This window comes from Heterocephalus glaber, unplaced genomic scaffold, assembly GCF_053883595.1.
Source record: "Heterocephalus glaber isolate CG9 unplaced genomic scaffold, H.glaber_assembly_v1.0 deba00001733, whole genome shotgun sequence".
NCBI lineage: Eukaryota > Metazoa > Chordata > Mammalia > Rodentia > Bathyergidae > Heterocephalus > Heterocephalus glaber.
In genome coordinates this window covers 8,136,979-8,157,265 of record NW_028258444.1, presented here as the reverse complement: position 1 = coordinate 8,157,265, position 20,287 = coordinate 8,136,979, and the positions used below count along the sequence as shown (strand labels likewise).

The 20,287-nt window shown below is 38.9% G+C and overlaps 1 pseudogene; it reads right to left on the bottom strand.

The window, feature by feature from the left end:
* Positions 1-12,607: 12,607 nt before the first annotated feature.
* On the bottom strand, positions 12,608-13,700 carry LOC101709538 (4-hydroxybenzoate polyprenyltransferase, mitochondrial pseudogene; annotated as a pseudogene).
* Positions 13,701-20,287: the final 6,587 nt, after the last annotated feature.

Here is a 20,287-nt window from a genome sequence, read left to right as displayed (position 1 = left end):
AGTAATGAAATACTAGAACTCAATTGAACTCTTTAACAGATGTTTACAGAGTCTTCCACCCCACAAAATCAGAATACACTTTCTTCTCAGCTGCACATGGGTCATTCTCCAAAATAGACCACATACTCACACATACAACATGTTTAAGTAAGTGCAAAGGAGTTGAAGTTATCCCCTGTATATTATCAGACCATAGTGCGATGAAATTGGAGCTCCATAGCAAAAGAAAGTGGAAAAATTTCACAAACGTGGAAATTGAACAACACACTTCTGATTAACCAATGGGTCACAGAGGAAATTAAAGAAGAAATCAGACAGTTCCTTCAATTAAATGACAATGACAATACAACATATAGGAATCTATGGGAGACAATGAAAGCAGTCTTACTAGGGAAATTCATAGCAGTGAATATGCATATTAGGAAAACAGAGCGAGCCCAATTAAACAACCTGATGCTGAACCTCAAGCTTCTAGAAAAAGAAGAGCAGGAAAAACCCAAATCTCATACAAGGGAGGAAATTACAAAGATCAGAGCAGAAATCAGTGCAATGGAGACTAAGAGAATGATACAAAAAATCAATGAAACCAAGAGTTGGTTCTTCGAAAGAATCAACAAAATTGACAAACCCTTAGCCAACCTTATCAGAAAAAGGAAAGAAAAGGCCCAAATCCATGCAATTAGGAATGAAAAGGATGAAATTACAACAGACCCAGCAGAAATCCAGAGGATCATCAATACCTACTTCCAGAACCTATATGCCAATAGGATGGACAACACAGAAGAAATGGACAGATTCCTAGATACATATGAATTACCAAAGTCGAATGAAGAAGACCTACAAATTCTGAACAACCCAATATTAACCAATGAAATTGAAAACATAATAAAAAGCTTATCAACTAAGAAAAGCCCGGGCCCTGATGGCTTCACTGCTGAATTCTACAAGACATTTAGAGAGGAACTGCTGCCACTACTCTTTAAACTCTTCAATGAAATTGAAAGGGAAGCAATACTCCCAAATTCATTCCTGGAAGCAAGCATCACCTTGATCTCCAAAGCAGAGAAAGACCCAACCAAAAAGGGGAACTCTAGGCCAATCTCACTAATGAACATAGATGCAAAAATCCTTAATAAGATACTGGCAAAAATCCTTAATAAGATACTGGCAAATAGAATGCAGAAGATCATCAAGAAGATCATGCACCCCGATCTAGTGAGATTCATCCCAGAGATGCACGGATGGTTCAACATATGCAAATCAATCAACGTAATACACTATATCAATAGAGCCAAGGACAAAAACCATATGATTATTTCCATAGATACAGAAAAAGCATTTGACAAAATCCAACATGCATTTATGATAAAAACCCTACAAAGAATTGGAGTAGATGGTCTCTACCTCAAACTGATAGAAGCCATCTATGAAAAACCAACAGCTAATATCATACTAAATTGTCAAAAACTGAAATCCTTCACACTAAAATCAGAAACGAGTCAAGGATGTCCAGTATCATCACTCTTGTTCAATATAGTTTTGAAAACACTAGCCACAGCAATTAGACAAGAGAAAGAAATAAAAGGGATAAAGATAGGAAATGAAGAAGTCAAATTGTCATTATTTGCAGATGACATGGTACTCTATATAGAAGATCCCAAGAACTCCACCAAAAGTCTTCTACACTTAATAACCAAATTCAGTCAAGTAGCTGGTTACAAGGTCAACACATGAAAATCAATAGCTTTCCTCTACATGAATGACAGACTCACTGAGAGAGAAATAGGACAAACAATTCCTTTCACAATAGCATCCAAAATACTGAAATACCTAGGAATCAACCTAATGAAAGAAATCAAAGACCTCTTCTCTGAAAACTATGGCACTCTGAAAAGAGAGATTGAAGATGATATGAGCAAATGGACAGACATCCCCTGCTCCTGGGTAGGAAGGATTAATAGAGTGAAAATAGCCATACTTCCAAAACTGTTATATAGATTCAATGCAATTCCAATTGAGATGCCAGCAGCATACTTCACGGACTTTGAGAAAACAATTCAAAAATTCATTTGGAACAAGAAGAGACTCAGAATAGCAAAAGCAATTCTAGGTAACAGAGACATGGCAGGGGGTATCACAATCCCCAACCTGCAACTCTACTACAAAGCTACTGTGATAAAAACAGCATGGTACTGGCAAAGAAACAGACCTGAGGACCAGTGGAACAGGTTAGAAGATGCAGAAACACCACCAGACACACTCAGCCATCACATCCTCAATAAAGGAGCCAGACACCCTCACTGGAGGAAAGATAGCCTCTTTAATAAATGGTGCTGGAAAAATTGGTTTTAACTTGCCAAAGATTAAAACTAGACCTATATCTGTCACCATGCTCTAAACTGAAATCAAAGTGGATTAAAGATCTAAATATTAAAATAGAAATGCTGAACCAGTTGGAACAGAGGTTAGGTAGAACTCTTGAAGACATCGGTGTAGAAAAAGATTTTATGAACAAAACCTCAGTTGCCCGTGAAGCAGCACAAACAATCAACAAATGGGATCTCTTCTTATTAAAAGGCTTCTGCACAGCAAGAGAAACTACCAGCAGTGTGAAGAGACAACACAAAATGTGGGAAAAATTCTTCACCTGCTTTTCCTCAGACAAAGGTCTACTATCTTGAATCTATAAAGAACTTAAAAAGATCAGACCTCCCAAATTTAAAGACCCACTCCAAAAATGGGCCTCTGAAATGAACAGACATTTCTCAGACAAGGAAGTAGAATTTGCAACTAAATACATGAAAAAATGTTCAACATCACTGGTTATTTGAGAGATGCAAATGAAAACAATGCTGAGATTCCTCCTTACTCCAGAAAGAATGGCTGTGTCATGAAATCAACCAATCACAAATGCTGGCGGGGCTGTGGGGAAAGAGGAACCCTGCTCCACTGCTGGTGGGAGTGTAGACTGGTGCAAGCACTGTGGAAATCAGTATGGAGATACCTCAAAGAACTAGGACTGGAAGTCCCATTTGACCCCGCTATTCCCCTGCTGGGGATCTTCCCCAAAGAATTAGAAGAATCACACCACAGTGATATATGTGCAACCATGTTCATAGCAGCACAGTTTGTAATAGCTAAAACTTGGAAAGAGCCCAAATACCCATCAACTGGAGACCGGATAAAGAAAATGTGTGTTTTTTAATAAAATGGAGTACTACTCAGCCATAAAAAATGAGAAATTGGAGACATTTATAGCTAAATGGATGCACATTGAAGTGATACTCTTTTTTTTATTAAATTCTTTTATTGGTACATTGTAGGTATACAACACAATTACATTTCTCATTGGGAATTGTACCTTTACATGTTGCATCTTGGTTCTTATTTTTTCCCCATTCCTAGCCCTCCCTTCACCCCCTCCACCCTTCCCTATTTACAAAGACTTTATTTCCATTTTTTCCATTTCTCAACATTTTTCCTTTCCCTTCTTCCTTTCCCCTGCCCCTCCCACTACCCCTACCCCTTTGCACCTTTTCTTCCTATTTTGCGTTATCGATTATTCATTTAAATCATTGGTACATTTTAGGTATACAATATAATGACATTCATCATTGGAAATTTGCACCTTTACATAGTCTCTCTTGGTTCTTATTTTTCACCCTTGCCCAGCCCTCCCTTCAACCCCTCCATTCCTCCCTATTTATAAAGATTTTATTCCTATTTTTCCATTTTCTCATATTAATCCCATTCCCTTCTATCCTTTCCCCTAGCCCTCCCACTTCCTTCCCCTTTGCCCCTTTTCTTCCTATTTCACATTACCTATCATACATTTAGTTCTTATTTACACTTTCAGTTTCTCACACCAGAGAAACTATTCGGTATTTATACATGTGTGTCCTATTTATTTCACTTAAGAGTATCGCCTCATACTCTTAAGGAAAGAAGGGAATGGGATTAATATGAGAAAATGGAAAAATAGGAACAAAATTTTTGTAAATAGGGAGGACTGGAGGGGTTGAAGGGAGGGCTGGGCAAGGGTGAAAAATAAGAACCAAGAGAGACTATGTAAAGGTGCAAATTTCCAATGATGAATGTCATTATATTGTATACCTAAAATGTACCAATGATTAGAATGAATAATCGATAATGCAAAATAGGAAGAAAAGGTCCAAAGGGGTAGGGGCAGTGGGAGGGGCAGGGGAAAGGAAGAAGGGAAAGGAAAAATGATGAGAAATGGCAAAAATGGAAATAAAGTCTTTGTAAATAGGGAAGGGTGGAGGGGGGTGAAAGGGAGGGCTAGGAATGGGGAAAAAATAAGAACCAAGATGCATTATGTAAAGGTACAATTCTCAATGAGAAATGTAATTGTGTTGAATACCTAAAATGTACCAATAAAAGAATTTAAGAAAAAGAAAGAGCTTATAATCCTAAGCATATATAAGACCTAATAAAATATATTCTATCAGATTTTAATAATTCCCTTTTGCTTGATGCCTGTCTTAGTTGCCTTTTTTGTTGCTGAGACAAGACACCCAACACTCAAAGACAGAGGAGGAAAGGTTTATTTTAGCTCACAGTTTTTAGAGGTGTCAGTTCATAGTTGGCTGGCTACAAGGCAGGGTGACATGGCTGAGGGGCATCACAGAGGAGAAACACTTCATGGCAGAGTAAAGACAGCAAGCAGCAAGCTGCAAGTGACAATAGCAGCCCTCTTTTTGTCTCTTATATCCAGACTACATGTCCTTAGAGTAGATAGCATTTGCATCCAGGGAGAGCCTTCCCATTATCCGCACCTAGAACTCCACCAAACCAATCAGTGGACTAATTTGGTAATCACACACCCTTGATCCCAGAATCATACTTCATACTAGTATCACACTCTCTAGATCCAGCCATCTCTGAAAAGCCCCACTTATGACTGCATGAGGCTCTGAGGGGACATGTAGACATGGCCATAACAATGCACTTCTCTCTGGACCGATTGGGATGGCATACTGAGCCTCATGGCTCTAGGTAGGGTTCTCACCCCTGAAGGTTCAGACATAAGTCATTTGGCTGTTTAAACTGAGACAGTGTTCTTAAAGTTTTCTGAATCACTTTTAAGGGTATTTTTCTCTTTTCATGAAAAATAGTATATATTTTCATCCAGATAGCTCTATCATTCCACACTATTAAATTCAAGAAGTCTGACAACCCTCCTTCACTTCAGCCTCTCTCTATCTTCTTTAGTTTAAACATGCAGTGTTTCTCCTTGTACTGTCCCATAAAGTCTTTATTAAATGGTAGTCCAGACATACTTATGGTACCCTCTTCAGAACATGCTTTAGTATTTTTTATCGTTTGGAGAGGCCAAGAATTTTTTAAATCTATAAGTTCTTGTTTCTTTTAGCTTAACAATTGCTTCTTCATTTCTCTCCTTTTGCATTTTTACTATAAGGAATCAGGAGAAACCATACTGCTTCTTCAACAGTTTGCTTATGAAACTCCTCAGTTTAATATCCAATTTCATCATGAGTAAGTTTTACTTTCTATAAGACACTAGAACACAGTTTATCCAAGTTCTTTGCCACTTTTTAATAAGGATTGCCTTTATTCCAGTATCCAATAGCATATTCCTCATCTGAGATCTCACCAGGTTTGCCCTCACCATAGTTTTAATATGCAATTCAAAACCCTTACCTCTTGTATGTATTACTCAGTTTTAAAGCCACTCTTAAGTGTCCTGGAGTTTATCATAGAAAAACCCAATTCTTAGCACTAAAATTTGTGTTAGTCTTCTCAGGATATTGTAATAAATAAATAGACTAGGAGGGTAAAACAACAGAATTTACTTCTCACAGTTCTGGAGTCTGAATGTAAAAGTCCAAGGTGCTTGAATATTTGGTAAAGCGGAAGGGTTCTCTTCCTGGATTGCAGATGGCCACCTTCTTGGTGTCTCCTAACAAACCTTCTACGTATGGGAAAAGGAAAGGAAGAATGTAATGTAATGGCCTATATCTATGTGTTTCCCAAGGGCCTCATGTGCTCATAGATGGGACTTTTTGGAGGTAATTTGATTATGGGGCATGATACTCATTAGTGGATTAGTCCACTAATGAATTTATAGCTAAATGTGATATTAGAACATGAAGCCTGATTGGGGGAAGTAGGTCGCTGAGGGCATGGCCTGGAAAGGTCTGTCTCCCTCCCCCCTCACTTGATCTCTGTCAGCTTCCTGGCACCATACCATGAGCTGTTTCTCCTCTGCCATGCCCCTCTGTCATGCTGCCCTTCCTTGGAGCCAGCCAAGGAAGCCTCTGTAAACTGTGAGCCACAATAAACCTTTCCTCTTTTAATTTGTAGGTGTCGGATATTGTGTCCCAGCAATGAGAAAGTAACTGAGACAGATTTTGGTTCCAGAGAAGTGGGGGGCCATGGCTGTGACCTGACCATGTAGTTCTGAAGTCTTTAGAACTGGCTTGCAGGAGGGATTTGGAAAGATTTTCAGCTGTAAAATAATGTAAGCCCAGCTTGATGGGAGATCTTGATCAGAGCTCAGAAGATCAGGATGTTGACAGTAATGAAGTTGGTAAAGACTAGACTCAAAAGTTTTCAGTTGGGAAGGCAAAGTGTGTTATGCTCTGGGGGAAGATTTGTCTGCATTTTGCTCATGTCCAGAGACTTTGCAGGAGACTGAGATTAAGAGCAGAAGACCAATTAATCTGGTTGAGGAAATTTCATAGCAGCCCAGTATTTGAGCAAAGGTATGGGTATTGTTGAGGGCTTTTAGCCAACTCAAACTTGAGAATCAAGAGCAAAAAGCACAGCTGAATGATTTTAAAAGTTTTGAGTTTGACTAGAAAGCTAACTCCAGTAAAGCTGGAGAGGACAAAAATGGAGCAGAGGAGAGCTTGGTTGCTAAAAAGATTAGCATTAAAAAGTAGTCCAGTACTTTTCAACAGGACAATAGGGTAATGGCTTGCGGGGATTTGAGGAACCTTCCAGGACTCATCCTTTGCAGGCTCAAAATTGCGGAAATGAAGGCTTTGCTTTGAGAAGAGAGTGCCAGGGTACCATGCTCCAGACTGTTTGCACCCTAGGGAATGGGATTTGATCCCCCAGAATTCAGTTCACTGGGCTCAGCCATCTAGGCACTCAAAGGCCTCTACAGCTACCAAAAAGATGCAAAAGGGCTCCACCACTGCTTCAGCTCATAGTAGACCTTGGAATTATCCATGGGGTACTGATTTTAAGGGCATGCAGAATATTAGAGTTGTGGGGGTCAGGGAGGCTTCCACCCAGATTTCAGAAGAAGGTTTGGGAGGTCAAGCAGTGTACCCCTGAAAAGGCAGTGTGTGAAGCTGTGGGTGAGAAGATGGAAGAACAGTGGAGGCCCCAGAAGTTTGGAGAAGCCAGGAACATGGAATGTCTGAGGAAAGTCACAAGCAGTGAACAAAGCTGGCCTAAGAGAGAGGCTATGAGGGCTACAACCACCAGCAATCCTGCAGGGAGTTGACCAAGTCGATTGGAGCTTACATTTCGCCACATATTGCCCTGGGTGCTGGACCTAGAGCTACAGATATAACATTTACCCACTGGGTTTTGGCCTTGCAATGGTCTCATTCCTTTCTATACCCCTAATTCTCTCTTTTGGAATGGGACTCTCTGGGGCCAGGGATTTAGCTCATTGGCACCGAATCTGCCTTGCAAGCACAATGTCCTGAGTTGAACCACAGTGCGGGCGGGGGGGGGGGGGCGGCTTTTGGCCTTGGAATGGGACTCTCTACCCTCTGCCTTTGTACATCAGCAGTGTTTAAACTTTCTTTTGACTTTTACAGGGGCTCACAGCTAAGGGTTTGCCTTAAAACTTAGAGGAGACTTTGGACTTGAACTTTTCAGCAATGCTGAAACTGTTAGGACTCTTAGAGATGGACTAAATGCTTTTTTCATAAAGAGATGTACATGAGTCTTTTGAGGGCCAGGGTCTGAATGTAATGGTTTATATCTAGATGTCCCACAGAGCCTCATGAGCTCATAGCTGGGGCTTTTGGGGGGTGATTGGACCATGGTGGTATGTTACTAATTAGTGGATTAGTCCAGTGCTGAATTTATAGCTAAATAAAATCTTGGGAGGTAAAGCCTGGTTGGAGGAGGTGGGTCACTAGTGGTATGGCCTGGAAGGGTATGCCTCACTCTTTTCTTCCTTTGATCTCTCTCATCTTCCTGCCACCACACCATGAGTTGTTTCTCTTTGGCCATGTACCTCTGCCATGCCACACTGCCTTGGAGGCATCCAACTATGGACTAAAACCTTTATAAGCTATGAGCTAAAATAAACCTTTCCTCCTTTAAATTGTGGGTGTCAGGAATTGTGTCTCAGTGATGAGAAGATAAAACAATGGAAAGAGTGTTCTCTGGTATCTCCTTTTAGTGATCATGGTACCTCCCCTGCCAGGTAAGGACGGTATCTCCTAGAATGGTACAAATTTCATCACGAGGGCTCCACCTTCATGACTTAATTTAACTTTCATCACTTCCCAAAGGCTCCATCTCCCAACACTATCACATTAGATATTTGGGCTTCATCATAGGAATTTTGGAAGGGACACAAACATTCAGTTAGTAACAGCAGCCATTTCAGGGTATCAGGTCACGAACCGTTTGTATCTTTTCATCCCAAAAGTCTTCAGGACTACGCCGAATCTCAAAAAAGGAACAAAGTTCAGAGCCACCTTGTGCAGTCTAGAAATGTTGTCATCATTTGCCACATTGAGGTCAACCCATGAGAAGGCAGAAACTGTGCCACTTCAATGTACCCATGAACCTGACCCATGGAGGCAGGACGCTTAGGGGCTTAGTATTACTACTTGACCCTACTTTCCGCAAAATGGCATACAGTAAAAAACATATGGCATCTGGGACAGTAAGGAGCATTGTAGACATGGGTGGCCAAGGAGATTCTCCTCTCAAAGGTCATGTCCTCCAGCATCTGATGACTGCTAGATACAAGTCTCATGGACACCAGCTGTGTGCTGTCATCCTGCCCTGTGCCTTCACCTCAGACTTGGAGTCCAAGGTAGAAAGTGGTAGGCCTCAGCCTGTCAAGACTTAGCACTCACCAGTAAAATCAAAACAGAACAATTTGGCGCTTAGATTAATTAAGAAATTAAAATAATTAGAAAATATTATTATTGCTGCATCATGTTACCCAATAAAAGCATTAAATGCCCAGTAATGAATAGTATAAGGAGATGTAAGAAGCAATTAAAGTACCAATGTATCATGGTTCACGTGTTAACAGACTTTTCTAGGTAAATTCATAGAATTTTATTTATATTAAATTTATTTGTATTATGTGGTATTTATATTAATTTAGATTTACTCTGAATTGAAAGTTAGTCTAGCATGTGATGAATATTGTGGAGAAACTTTCCATCTCTTTTTCCTGTGTTATCCTGAGCTGTTTCACAAATTTAGAATGAGCAGAATAAAAAAAAAAAACCATGATATTCCTTTGGACAATAGTATCCTAATTCATAAATATAGAAAGAATGATGGAAAAGAAGATTACTGTTAGGTAAACATCCCAGTAATAATTATTACAAGCAAGTAATCATTTACAGATACTAAAATTAGTGGATGAAATTATGATTAAAGATATATTCATACTCTCAACATACTTTCTTGTAAGATATGTATCAAGAACAAAGATAAAATAACTTTGTAGTGAAGAAACTGAGCAGGCATTATCTCAGCCATGTGATCAAAGTTAGCATCACTGGAGATAAGATGTATTGGTATCTGTACTTCCTGACGGGATGGATATAATGAGAGGATGCCTGACTCTTGACTTCCTGCCAAAAATGTATAACCTCAATCAAATCTTGAGAATACCACAGACAAACTCAAATTAAGAGACACCCCACAAAATAAATGGCTAGTACTCCTAAAACTGTCACGATCTTGAGTGAGGAAGGAATGGGCACAAACAGGACAAGACTAAGAAGACATGGCAGTTAAATCCAAAGTAGGACCCTGGATTGGTTACCCTGGGATGGAAAAAGGGTATACACTGTGAATTAGCACTAATGTTCTGGTTTGATCATTAAAGTATATTTATTTGTTGGTACATTAGGAAGGCTGTTTTATTTTGTACACTTTTATGAGCCTAAAATTACTTTTTTAAATAAAAAGTTAAGTATAAATGCACACACATACACTATTACATAGTATTGTGTGAGTATAGATATATGTGTATATATAAGCATGTATGTGTATATATATTTACACACACACATGTAATCTCCAAAACTAGACCACTTCTAACTACCTTTATTGTGATCAGCCTGGTATGAATCAGATCTTCTTCTGCCCACATAATAGCAATAGCCAGCTAGTCATATCCATTCTAGCCTTCCCTTCCCTTAGCCTATACTGAACCTAGTAGTCAGAGCGACCTCATTAAAACAAAATCAACTGGGGTCACTACTTGGTTCAGTATAACCAGCAGCATTCTTACACTTACCAATTTCTGTTGTCTTCCTCCTAAAAATGTAAGCTACACGAGGGCCAAAACTTTTGCCTGTTTCACTTTCTGCCCTCAGGTGCCTCAACAGTGTTTTGAACATTTTATACACTAAAACATAGCAATTATATAAATGATTGCATAAATGTATGGCAATTGTCCTATAAAGTTCTTCCATGGGAGAAACATTAAAAAGAAAATGGGAGAAGACTTTGGAAGTTTCAAAATTTAGATAGAGAGAAGGGAATACCTGCAAAGAAGCCCAAAATTTAGTCATCTGAATTAGTAGACTAAAAGGAGAAAGCATTTCAGGAAGAAAGAGTTCAGTCAATTCTTAGCCCTGTTTGGAATGCAAGGACAATGTTGCAAAAGAAGAATTTTTTAGGTCATCATGAACAGTTGATACAGAGTGCCAAATTATATGCATTTTATTTGGAGTCACACATACAGTGAAAAAGCAGGGTGTCTACTTTTAAAGAGTTTATAATCCAGTGGGGATGACATGTTTAAACAGATAAAAGCAAAGAAAATCAATGACTACAATTATGCCTGTATACAATGTATTTAAAAAGAGATATTCAGTCTAACCCAAGTGTGAAGGAGTGAAGAATAGAACAAGGTAGAATGGAGATAAAAGCAGTTTTAAATGTGGTGACATTTAGGCACTGCAACATTTAAATTGATGTACTGATTTGCAAATGGAAATGGAATTTATGTTGAATCTTTTTGTACCCTGTTAGAGACCTTCTCAAAGGAATGAACTGTCTGCTTGTCTTCTTCCTTCCTAATTCTTAGTTTTTTGGACACGTGGAGTTTCTTTCTCCTGTTCTATTAACATCACTGTATTCATTCCTTTAACTCATCTAGTTTGTGATACTTGTGTTTTGCCTTTATTTTTGCTATGAATATATACATATATGGAGAGAATATATATATACATACACATATATATGGAGAGTATATATATATATACATATACATGTATATATATACATATACATGTATATATGGAGAGAGATAGAGAGAGAGAGAGAGAGAGAATGAATATTTAGTCCTTTGAGCTGGGGATTTAGCTCAGCAGTGCTGTGCCTGCCTGGAAAGCACAAGGTCCTGAGTTTGATCCCTGGTACCAAGGGAAAAAAAATTAAAAATTTAGCATTCTGTTTCTGATTTATTTTATTTAGCATTATGAACTCAAAATGCAGTCATTTTCCTACAAATGACTCAAATTTGTTCTTCTTTATGGCTTAGTAGTACTCTATTGTGTATATATACTATTTTTTATTTATCCAATCATCTACTAATAGGTATATAGGCCATTCCCAAGACTTAGCTGACTCTTAGATTTTGAATTGTGCTGCTGTAATATAATGTCCTTAACTCTTTGGGGAAGATACATAAAAGTATAGCTGGTTAAATGAAATTTCTAGTTCTAGGTTTTTTTTGAGGACTCTCCAGACTGATTTCCATAGTGGTTTTGCTGGTTGGTTTACATTCTCACCATCAATGTAATTTACATTTCCGTAATGACCTAGCCAGCATTTGTGGCTTTTTTTTTTAATGGTTTCATTAAAATATTTATTTTTTCCTTTTATAATTATTGTCTATTAATCTTACAAAATCTTGGGTTTTGGGCTGGGAATTTAGCTCAGTGGCACCACGCCTGCCTGACAAGCCCAAGATCCTGAGTTTGATTCCAGTACTCCCCCGCAAAAAAATCTTGGGTTTCAATGCATATATTTGATCACATAACACCCCCCCCCCATTAACACATCAGGAATTTTCTAAAGTGCTAAAATTCATGTGTTTCCCATAACTTCAGGTGAGAAATATAATGGACAGAAGAATCCTGAAGGTCACCTCAAATCCTGAAGCATCCCAGGTGTCACGACAGGGGAAAAATTTTGATAGCAAACAACTGAATTAAAAGCCAGGCAAATATACTTTAAATTTTCATCTTCTTGTCCTTACTTCTGTAACATATTGTAACACAATATTCTTATTCTGAATATGCTTATTCAAAAATCATGGTCACAAGCCCTGAGTGTTTTGTAAAGCTTTGTTTTCATAATTCTTAGATAAATGTTATTTCCTAATTTTTTATTCGCTATCTTTGTTTTCTTTTGCTTCATCTGTCTTCTTTTCTTTCCACAAATTTCTGAGGACAATTCTTAAAAAGAGGATTATTCCTATTATTTGGTTGGAGGTGAATTTATCCCAATAGTCTGCAGGACTGTGGATGTCCAGAGTGTGGATCTGGTGAGCCAAGTGGGCTCCAAAAATGAGGAGAGCAGCATAGTAGTGTGGGGTCTGGGCACAGCTCACTCCTGCCAGGCTCAGGGCCCCCAGCACAGCCATGCTGAAGCCACCAAGCCACTTCTTGGTGTTCTCTCTGAACAGCAGTGCCATGTTCTTGAGGCCAATCAGAGCATCGTCTCTTTTGCCCTGATGGGCATAAATAGTGTCACAGATCAGGGTCCACATAATTCCAGCAAAGTAGAGAGGCAGGCACACAGATGGGTCACAGGAGCCCCTCACGGCTGACCAGCCAAGCAGTGCACCCCAGTTGAACGTCAGCCTCAAGGCTAGCTGAGGCCAGTATGTGATTCTCTTCATCAGGGAGTAGGTGATGAGGAGAAGCAATGATGCTGCTCCCAGAGCTATACTGTAGTAATTCAGACACAGAAGAACACCCAGTGCCAAGGTTAGCTGTCCCAGAGAAAAACCAAGGACTGAAAAGCTGAACTGTCTCCAGCAGCTATTGGGCGATTTGCGTTCTTGTAACCTCTTTATCATAGTCACGGTCCCACATGTCATTGATAGTACAGCCTGCTCCACGCATCAGAATAGCTCCAGTGCCCAAGAGGGATAACATATACCAATCTGGAAAACACCCGGGCTCAGCTACCAAACTAATGCTCCACATACACGGCAAATACAACAGCCAGGTTCCGATGGGCTTGTCCAGGCGCATGAGGCGCAGGAAGGGCTGCAGGGGACGGGAGGCCGCGCTCACCACCGCGGCAGCTCCCGCTGGGCCCGCGCCCCCCCTCCCCCCTCCCCTCCCCCGCTCCCCTCCCCAGCGCCCCTGCCTCGCGTGCCAGGGCCGGGGCCGGCCGCGGGAGCCCCATAGCCAGGCTGGGGCCAGGGCCCCTAGGCCCCGCGCGAAGCTGGCTGGCTCCCCCGGAAGCATTTGTGTCTTTTTGAGCTGGTGATGATAGCCATTCTTTCTGGAGTGAGATGGAACCTCAATGTTGTTTTGATTTGCGTTTCTCTAGTGGCCAAAGCTGCCACCATTTGTACTTCTTTTGAGAAGTGCCTATTCATTTCAATTGCCCCCCTTTTTTTATTGAGTCTTTTATTTGGCAGGATTTTGCTTTTGAGTTTTAAAAATATATTTACATATTAGTTTTCTGAGGAGTAACTGACAAAAGCTTTCCCCCATCCTGTAGGTTGTGTCTTCACTCAGTTACTAGATTTTGGGTCCTGGGGAAATTTTTTTTCAAGTTCTTGATAGACTGAACAAAGAAGTAGATGAGACACACAGAAGGAGGTGGAGATGTGCATTTATTGAAGGTGGGAAGCATGCTCTCTCTATAGAGAGGGCCAGTGAACAGATTCACAGCACCCACAAGGACTATGGAGGGGTGTCTTTGGTACCCCAAATTCCTTAATTGGCTTCTCCCTCATGCAAATAAGGCATTTGGGACAGCCAGCCTATCAAAAACTCACTTGTCTGGTGTCATATTTAAACTTTCCTATGAAAGATTCCCTTGGTTTTGTGCCAGATTAAATGAAGAATTGAAAATTGCACTTTTCTGATTGGTCCCGCAGACAGTGTTCAGGAAGGCAAGGTCATCCGGGTCCAGGTTCTGCTTATGTGCCCTGGGTCTCATGATCTCATGACTTTGACAGATTCGTTCATTTCTTTGCCTGGTTTTGCCTATCCCTAATCTCTTACCTCACTGTATTGTTTTCATTGCTGCGCAGATGCTTTCTGCTAGTAACACCACTATTTTCTCAGTGTCTATTTATGAATTTTTTTAAAAGATCCTTCCTAAATTCGTAATCTGCCACTGTGGACCCTCAGAAGCCCTTTCCTTCACAATTTCCCCTCATTCTCTCCAATTGGTGCTTTCTGCTTTTTGGTGATGTCAGTATAGAGTGTTTTTCTAGCCCACAACCTTACATTTTCAAGGATAGAAATTTTAGGACTTCAATCCCCTGTCACTCTTCTTCCATACTGCTGAAGCGTGTTCACTTTTCCTGACATGGACTCTCATTTATAAGTCCTACTTCTCCATTTTCACTATTTCTGCTTTTTAACTAAAGTAGTACGCTAGTATGATCCAGTTACCTGAGTCTTCCCAATTCTTCTCAGATGTGGACTACACTCCATCTTTTCTAAAATTCGATTTCACTTTATGCATTTTAAAACACCATTTTTGTCTTGTCACTTGTACACTTGCAAAGTTTAAAGAATTCCCTATATTCTACCCTATTATTCTAAACTCTGCATTCAGGACTCTACCTACCTTATTTCTCCTTGCTATTGAAACATATCTTTTCTGTGAGGTGTGCATAAGCAACATTGTCTAGGTACTGCCACGATCTTGTTGCTAATTTACCATTCATCAATATTTTGTGTCCACATCTTTGTTTTTATCTGTATTGTTATGTCAGATTTAATAGTCTTTTAAATGGTCTTGAGTATTTGGACTAAACAAGGACTTCAATGCCAATTTACCTAACAGAATTCTTTTTTTTTTTTTTTTTTGGTACTGGGGACTGAACTTGGAACCCTGCGCCTGTGAGGCAGGCAGCTGAACCACTGAGCCAAATCCCCGGCCCCTGAGCTAAATCCCTGGCCCAGAATTCATCTTTGTACTTCGAAAATTGGAAGAGTGCCTTAGGATCATAATAAATACATGTGTTACTTGTTTCTCTTGTCTTAGAGGCCTTTGTTGGTTGTCTCCTGTGTGAGAGGCCTTTGTTGTGGGGCTTTTGTTAGCTGGTCTCGGATCAGATTAAGGAAATGAGAAGAGTTTTATGTTGCTATAGGTGATTTTAGGTACTGCATCTTGTAAAGGTAGCATGGGTACCTTACTTAAAAAGCATCAATTGAGTATTTGTATGAGGAATATTGAGATGTACGATCTTTTTCTTTTGAGGGGAAGTAAGTTCAAGTAATGTTTACTGTAGAAGTTAAGTGAAGTACGTCATATTATCCCCAACTTAAAAAGTCAACATAATATTTTTAATTGTTATACGTTTTCTGAAATAGAAGAGGGATAGAAAATATAGGACTTCATTAACCATTTGGCTTCAGGTTATCCAGAGCCATGAGAGCTTGAAAACTATACATGTGGAGGTAATAAGAAAATAGTTAGAAAAAAAAAAGAAAAATGAAGTGAGGAATTTCATTCAACAAATGGGGGAAAGAATGGTGGTATTGATGAATAAATCTGAGAAGAAAAATGGCTAATAAAATTATCTTTCAGCAATTCAGTTTGATAGTATTCCAAAATGAAAAAACATAAAATACAAAGTTCTAATGGATGACTGTGCCAAACTGCCTTTCAAGTTCTGTCCTGCACAGTTAGGGGAAAAAAAAGACACACTTGGCTCAGAGCTTTGGCTCTAGACCAGCATGACTTAGTAGCTCTAATTTGCATTTGAATGCAATTAACTGGGCCAGTACTTTGGGGTAATCAAGCTGTCTGCAGTACACTTATGCTGCAAACTACACAAAAGACCCAAGCACTAAGGAGGAGTCTTTTGCCTTTAGTCTCTTAGACACAGTACTGAGGTCTAAGACCTAAAATACAGTTGTAGGTTTCAAACTCTGATTTAAGTGTGAACAATGAGATCTAATTTTTGTCTAATTTTTATTTTTAATAAAATGTAGCTACTTGTTATATTTTTTCCTTACAATAATTCCATCACTTCTGTAGAAATGATCTGTATTATTTAGAAATCTCAAGCAATATAAATAGATTGAAAAAGGATAAAAGAAACTTACTTCCCACCCAGAAACATCTTCCATCATTATTCAAAATAAAGAGAAAGGTAGGGCCGGGGATTTACCTCAATGGCACCACACCTGCCTGGCAAGAACAACATCCTGAGTTTGATCTCTGGTACCAAAAGCAACAACAACAACAACAAACCCCCAAAAAACCACCACCACCAACAACAAAAACACAACAACAACAAAAAAAACCCCCAAAAAACAGAAAGGAGAAAATGTGAATAAAATATGTATATAGTTAAAATTTTGATTTTTTAATAATGTTATGGATCATTAGCCATTAGTTTATAAAAATGCTAACAAACTGTTTTAAGGGAAAAAATGTAGTAATATAAGAATGTAAGCTCAACTTACTGTTACATTTCAAAAGATATTCTTTATAGTCAAATATTTGTAGTATATACTATTTTCTAAATCCAAATAATGACATACTAGTGGTACTAACAATAAAGAAAAAAGAGCAAGGAAAGGGAGTCAAGAAATTTGGATTTTAATTTAACCCTGTCCCTAATTTACTGTACAGTGGGGGTGTGTGTGTGTTGGGGACTTGGTGGTATTTTCTGAACCATAAAATGAATGGAGTGGGCTGGAATTGTAAGTTGTTTTTCATCGCTAAGATTATAAGAGCATTGCTTACATCTGCTGCTTTACAGAATCTCAAGTACTTTGTTTTTCTTTCTGTTTAGATGCCACCTTGAATAGACACTGTGGTCTGAAATTAGCCTTTTTGGGAACTATAACTAGTAGGCAAAAGTTTATCTCTAATGAAAACTTGCTTTGTGTTGAAATCAAAGCATCATATGCCCTTCCTCTGGTAACCACTGATTTACTTATTCAACAAATAAGTACCAGTTGTTATGTTTGATTTCTCACAAATTCTGCCCTTTAGAAATCTGCAGTCTAGATAAGGAGTCAGAAAATGATCATTACCATAAAACCTAAGACATAAGCAAAATGCAATGAAGAATTTGACAGAAGGAAAAGTCACATATGTAATGCAAAGGAAGAGTTAAGGTAAGAGGTAAGACTAAAAAAGACCCTGTCTGGTGACAAAATTAGTAAAAATTTGAATAGAGATGATTTTAACAGACAGAAGTTGTTGGACAGCCTTGTGTTTCCTCATCTATGTAATTTGGCGGTGATAACTGAACCCACTTTCTAGGGCCATTGAGAAAATTAAGTGAAATAATGCTTGTCAAGTGCTCAGCTCATTGCACTGGCATTGAGGATAGAGGTGTATAAATGGTTTTCCTTGTTACCAATAAGGAAAAATGCACAAAATGAAAAGAACCACTGAAGAAAAAGTGGTATTTCTCATTGTGGCATTAAGGCTTAGCTCCCTAAAGATTTTTGAAAAAGATCCTGAGGAGAGAGTTGCCTAGGCATGCTTTTTCAAAGCCAGTTGTTTGCTTATGGAGTTGTAATCAGAACTGCTTCTTTTAATCTTTCTGCTAGCAGCAAAATGGAAGAGTCAAATAACTTTTAATGACCGATTAGAATGTGGAAACCTGAAAAACACAGCCTAGATGGCCTAGCAAAAGAAATCTGTAGAGGTTCTTGTAACTTCTTTCTGGCTTGCTGTTCAGGGAGGACTGGAATGAATCTTTGTACCTTAGACAGGTGCAGCTGCAGCATCAGTACTTGATTTTAAAAAACATTTGGTATTTGCAAAGATATTTATACAATAAAATTACCTAGCAGTTTATTGTGAGCTTTCTGGGAGCTAGCAAAGTTAGAAAAGCTTTTTCAGTTCTCAGAACAACTCCATAAGGTAGAAGATACATTACTTACACGTAAGATGGGGAGACTTAGAAAGGTCTGGCATCTTGTTCAGTCACATAGTCATCCAGCTAACATTTAATGATACCTACTATGTGTTATTATATACTGTCTGGGGAGATACAGAAACAGTAGTGAATAAAATGAAAATAATCCTTGCTATCTTGGAATTCATCTTCATATGGAGAAAAGACAATAAACAATAACCAAAACCTCTCAGATATCAGTTATTGTTAAAGAATGAAAAATAGAATGGGGATGTGATAACAGGTAACTAGGGGTCCAGAGCACACTCCCTGGGCCAGTGATCTGTGTTGTCACACAAAGCGTTGTGCTCAGAAGGGTCCTATTCTTGGTTTAATGCTCTGTTGTCACATTGTGATTCTTAATTTTATTTGCAGTATTGCGTCTTGTTAAGTGTGGTCTGATAAAACACTGGATCATGGGGGTAAGCAGAGGACGTATGTATAATACACGTCTTTCCTTCCTTGATGCCCTGTTCTTATGTTACATTCACCATCTCCCCAAAGTGCAGAATTCTGGTTGGCTCCCATACCCAGGGAGATCTGGAAGATTCAAAGCCAGGAACTAAATGTGTTCTGTCTATAACAGAGGAAGCAGAGATGCTGACACTCTAGGGACCAGCCTTCCTCCGATCAGAACTTGCTTCTAATGCAAAAATGCTAAAGCATTCTAACAAACACAATGACCAAAGAACCCACTCTTATCTTTTCTTACACTAATTCCTACAGCAGCCTGCCACTGACCTTGAAAATGATGAAAATAAAGGAAAGAGCAAGAGGAAGATAATTTCTTTTCAGTTTTTCATTTCTTATTTGAAAGCCAAAATGCTAGTAGAATGAGCATATATCAAGAAATTAAAAGGGTGAGGGTGGGTCAGTCAGTGGGAGAGCACTTGCCATCGTGCAGGTCCTGAGTTTGATACTCTGTACCACAAAAAGAAAAGTGAAATAAAAATAGTTGAGTTAACCAGAAGAGACCCAGTACAGTGAAAGCAATTCTAGGTAACAAAAGCAAGGGGGGAAACATCACAATCCCAGACTTGAAATTGTTATAAATCTACATTGATAAAAACAGCATGGTGCTGACACAAAAACAGACATGAAGATTAGTGGAACCGAACGGAGGAAGCAGAAACAACCCCAGGAATATTCAACTATTCGGTCCTTGACAAAGAGGTCAAAAACACACACTGGAGGACAGATGGTCTCTTTAGTAAATGGTGCTGGGAAAACTGACTATCCATATGCAGAAGATTGAGTCTAGACTCATATTTCTCCCATGTATTAAACTAAAATCAAAATGAATCAAAGATCTAAGTGTTAAGACAAAAACAATTTTATGGAAGATAAAATAGGTAAAACTCTTGAAATCACAGGAATAGGCAAGGACTTTCTGAACTGAACCTTAGTTGCAGTGGAAATGGTACAGAGAATCAACCAATGGAGTATATAAAATAAAAAATCTGCACAGCAAAAGAAACAACCGATAGAGTAAAGAGACAACCTACAGAATGAGAAAAAAATTGCCAGCTACTCCTTAGACAGAGAACTGATGTCTAGAATATATAAAGAAGAAGAAGAAGAAGAAGAAGAAGAAGAAGAAGAAGAAGAAGAAGAAGAAGAACAACAACAACAACAACAACAACAACAACAACAAAAGGGTCAATCAAAAACTGGGCAAGTAAAAGGAATGGATACTTCTTAGAAGAAGTACAAATGGTCTATAAATAAATACATGAAAAGATTTTCAACATCACTGGTCATTAGAGAAATGCAGATTAAAACAACACTGATGTTCTATCTTACCCCAGAAAGAATGACCACCATCAAGATATCAAATAATAATAAATGTTGGTGAGGGTGCAGGGAAAAAGGAATGCTTCTGCATTGCTGGTGGCAATGTAAACTAGTGCAACCACTATGGAAATTGGTGTGGAAATTCCTCCA